The 4,980-nt window shown below is 38.3% G+C and overlaps 1 pseudogene; it reads right to left on the reverse strand.

The window, feature by feature from the left end:
• The window catches only part of LOC138044968 (uncharacterized), a 6,273-nt pseudogene extending 1,293 nt beyond the window's left edge, over window positions 1-4,980 (reverse strand).

Below are 4,980 nucleotides of genomic sequence, written 5' to 3' on the forward strand. Positions count from 1 at the left end.
CAAAACCAATCGTGGCTCGCGCGTGCACATTTTCCCGCGCTTTGTGTCGGCTAAGTGTGATTACTTCGAGTTTTTATTGGTTTACTGGATTGTCTCCGTCCTTTTTGATTAGCCAAAGTAATTACGTTGGTTTTGATTTTACGACACTTGATTGAAAGTCGCTCTAACAGCAGTTTAATGGGACATTTGCATGATGACGACATTTGACTACAAGTCCCAGAATTCTCCAGGTTTTGCTTGTCTCATGCTAATTAGAGTTATTGTTAATTTTACCCTCGCCGGGAATACAAAATTTGAATAAGAAAAGAAATACAAACTGTATTCTGGTGGTTGTAGTCAAATGACGCTATCGTGAAAGTTGCCTATCACATTCTGTTTTTCTACAAAATATCCAACCCCACTTCCTCATGGATTTTTTTTGGTTTTCACCTCGAATCATAATTTATCTAGAAATTCAAGTCTGTCTGCACATTTGTTCTAAAAATATTGAAACTTTTAAGAAAACTACCATCCTCTTAAATTGCAGACTGACAATGGCAGATGTAGCTGCCGAAACGTGTCTGTTAAACTTAAGATTGTCCTGTTTTATTTAAAACTTTTATCTTCAATCATGCTGTTATCCAGATCACTTGTTGAACACTGTGTTTGCCTTCCATAAGTTGGGAAATGCATATTCCTCTGCGACCACAAGAAAGGATAAATCTGGAGCTGCCATTACCTGATGGTATAGGAGCCATTCACATTTTTAATAGACAATTGATGCATTAATATGAAAATTCCTTTGGTCAAAATGAAAACTTAGCAAAAGGCAAAATAAGAAGGCAACTTAGCTAAACAGTTAATAGAGAGCTTAGCTGGAGCTATCTGAAAAGAACAATGAAGAAAGAGGTCACTGGATATCTTTCGCATTTATTATATTGATGCTAATAACACTACAGCTTCGAAAAGCTTTCCATTGAGATAGATGTCTAGCTGTTGAGAAATATGCGTGTTTATCTTATGAATTTTTAAATTCATGTTAAAAGTAATATGCTCAACACTGCTTGTGATGGTAGAAAAAACAGTCATGGTCTTTAGGTATCATTCTATAATGAACTCTCCACTTGGAATTATGAAAAGCAACAATTATTTCATAATTCACAGCCCTTAATTAACCTATTTAAAGGCACATCAAAACAGAACATATCAAAAGTAGCATTTTTTGCCTGTGACATCACAGTATCGAACGGGTCAATTTCAGTTCTGGGTTCCTTGCTGATTCAAAGATTAAAGACTTGGACAATCTCCTCAAATTTCGTCTGTGAGATGGATTGAAAGCAGCCCAACTGGCCCGTAAAACAAAAACGAAATAAACAAGTGGACTACTTAGACGAAAACACTGTAGCTGTCACACCAAATTTCATAACACATAAACTACCCCAGATGCCAAAGAAGTTAATTTTCCACTCTATCATTGTGCATGCTTGATCGCTTTGAAAGCTGGTTAGTATTGTTAATGTTGTTTTGCTAAATATTAGGTTCTTATTCAGTACCGTGAGCAGCGGAAAGGTTTCGTGTTACACGACAAATTTCTATCAGCTGTTAAAAGGGAATTTGAAATCGACAATGAAGAACATGACTGGGTGTTCCAAGAATGAGAATCTAATGGGAAAAAAAGTTACTCCAGGGCGGGAATGTGATGTTCCGAAGGTTCCCGGGGGTGGGGAAATTTGACAGTCTGTACGTGCCCAGGGGTGGGAAATGTGACGCTAGCTTCCCCCAAAAATGTCGAATTTCCCTGGGTCAGCCTACCCTGAGGCTGAACATTGATAGGTGCATAACGTGGACAGTAAAAATGTGGTTACTGACCGAGACAGAGAGATCATTGGTGTGACAAGCGGTTGACAAAATAAACCCTTACAACCTATCTAGCTACAGCAAGACTCTAGAATCGTTCACTTATTGGCATATCAATATTGAGTTATATTGAGTATGATATACGATTATTGCGGCGCGATTGTAGAATACGCGGCCACTTTTGTATTTTTGTGTGCACACTATAACAATACACGTTATTCATATGCAAATGATTGGACGAGATATCTAGAATCTAGCCTGTACTTGTCATGCAGTTTTTTTTACAGCAAAATTCAAGAATAGCTCACAGTGACCACGCACTGTTTCCCTCGACGACTTTGCCGCGCGACGTGACGTCACTTGAGCAAATGTTTTGGTTCCTTTTGTTGATACCGGGACAAAGATTTACGTAGAAAAGAAACAAAAGACAGAGAACAAAACAAATAAACATATTCCAAATAAAGACTAATCCCAAGTGACCAAAAATACAATGCTTTCTGCTACCTGTAGAAAGACCCCGACTTTAGATTGCCCCCCTAGGTTCCAAAGTTATAAGCTCAGCCTGGCTTTCCTTTTTGAGTTTAAACATGTGAGGTGGAAAAGCTCTTTTTCTGTATTAAAGATGGCTATGCAATGCAATTAGGTTAAAGGAGAAATCTAAGTAAAAATTGAAAGGCAAAAGTCTTCCTTGTTCGGCGGCTGAGCTACAACATCCACTGAGGACAAACTAGGAGCCGTTTTGAAAATTTAGGCCCAGGACCTATCTCCCAATTTTCAAAGCGTTCATTTATTTATTTTTGATATTTTTAGGAATCAGCGCTTTTGAGCCTGTAATGGTACCGCAGTTTGAATTATTTCATCTCGCGGCTGCCAGCTGATTGCCTACCGGAACACTGCGGTTTCCTGGGGAAAGTTAATCGCAATATCTCTGTTAAAGTTAAAACTTCCTTATACTGATTATTTTAACATTTATTTTCCATTTTTCATGAGTCATATGACTCTTGAGCCGGTCATGATAACGCAGTTTTAAGGTTTAAAGGGAAAAAAGTAAAAATAGAACTGTAACCAGGATAAGACATATTAAAATGTACAAACGTTCTCTGGTTAAAAAACGGTAAAAAGCAATCATGAGCTTTCGACTATCAGTCTATAGCCTGATAGTCGAAAGCTCATGATTGTTTTTTACCGTTTTTTAACCAGAGAACGTTTTTACATTTTAAAGGGAAAGTGCGGTCTAGAAAGAGTTTCTCTGAATCGAAAGTTCTTTACCTGTATTTTCATACTTGACCACTCATTTGGACTGTGTTTAAATAGTCAACAATAACGCTTCAAAAATAGGCAAATTTAAATTGAAATCTTCTTTCTTTGTTTTTGTTTATGCAAACGAGGCTAAGACTATATGTACATGATGTAAAGAAGAAAAGCACAGGCGAGGAGAGCAATAGGCCACTTCGAAAATACCATAATACTCTTTGTTTGTCCCCCCAAATTTTGCATAAGCAGTTTCCAGTTCCTCTTGGGACTTACAATGGTCCCAAGAGAAAACAAAAACAATGCCTAGCCAAAATTTGGGCGGATAAACAAAGAGTATTATGGTATTTTCCAAAGTGGCCTATACCTTGTAGACTTGAATATTAATCCAGAAGCTAAATTGTACTGATATTGGCTCCACCTCTGAACATATTTACCTCGTGGTCGTTAAACAGGGTTTTATGTGTTAGTTATATGTATGCGTTTTACAAAGCGAACCTGAGAGCTTGCAGTGCTAGCCCGCGCTCATTGCTCCCCGTTAAAACTTCAAAACAAACGATCGATTTTATTATATATTTCCATGAAATGGTAAGAGTAAATTGTTTTAGTAGTTTCTATACTGCTAACAAAATTTAACCACATTTCAAGTTACGTTTATTAGCGCATAACTGTGAAAGTCGTCTATGTAAGGCTTGATTCAGTTTTCTCGCTCCAATATAATGATATTTTGGACTAGTTAACTGAGATTTCCGTATGAAGCGAATGTCACCAAGACCAATATTCATATACCTGAAGATCCCGCTTGAAGTACTCCTTGGTAAAATGACAGACCCAAACAGACAAAATAGCAGTCACGTTTTAATTTCACTAAACGTTTGAATGTGTCCTTTAGCAGCATGTCGTAATGATGTGGGATATAGATCAACTGAAGCCTTTAAGTGCTACTGTGGTTCTTTATTGACTTCGAGCTTTCGCCGATCTACGGCATCATCATCTTCCCTGATGATGCCGTAGGTCGGCGAAAGCTCGGAGTCAATAAAGAACCACAGTAGCACTTAAAGGCTTCAATTGATCTATATCCCTTTTAATTTCACGTTTGAGGAATCCATCTACGTTTTATTTTCGCCGGCCAACTATTCTTTAAATTTTAATTTTCCGGTGTAAGCTACGGTTTTTTTAAATTTTTATATGTTTTCTCAAGTCTAGACATGTGTGTAGTTTCATCCCCCGCGAAAGCGTCCACTCCAATAGCCTTGCTACATGCATATGTATTGAGCAACATCTGAAAGTTTCGTTGGCTTATTCTAAATTAAACGCTTCCCCATGTGAAAGCAAACAAATACATTTGCTGAAGCATCGAAGGCGGCTGTCACTGAAGGAAGAAAGTGAAAAAGGTACACTTGTGGAATATTTCTTTGTCGTATGTTTAAGGTTTTTGCCTTGTTTACATTTGCTCTCGCTGATTTTTGCCGCCTAGTTTGATTGACTAGAAAATCTATAAGTATTAAGTGACTTGAGCTTCTGTCGCACTTATGGCCTCCATGGCCTACTACCTATTCAACCACAAGACCGTTTACCATAGTTCATCTTAAATTTGAATTTCTCGAAGCAGAAAGGTCACACAACATTGAGAAAGTGATCGGGGATCGAAGAACTTGGTAAGGTCGAACACGTTTGTTGACCAATGCTACGTCATAACGCGGCACATCCAAGATGGCGCTCTCCAAGCTTACTCGAGCCATCTGTCGCAAATCTTGCCTCACAATGAATTACCCCGAAACGAGGCATCAAAATAAATTACGTCATTATTGGACCAGTTATATACGAGGGAAAATAAGCCGCGGCGACCTTTGAGCTTGACCTCGTTACCAAGCCGAACTCAATGGTCGCCAT

The sequence above is a fragment of the Montipora capricornis genome, chromosome 4 (genome assembly GCF_036669925.1).
Source record: "Montipora capricornis isolate CH-2021 chromosome 4, ASM3666992v2, whole genome shotgun sequence".
Lineage (NCBI taxonomy): Eukaryota > Metazoa > Cnidaria > Anthozoa > Scleractinia > Acroporidae > Montipora > Montipora capricornis.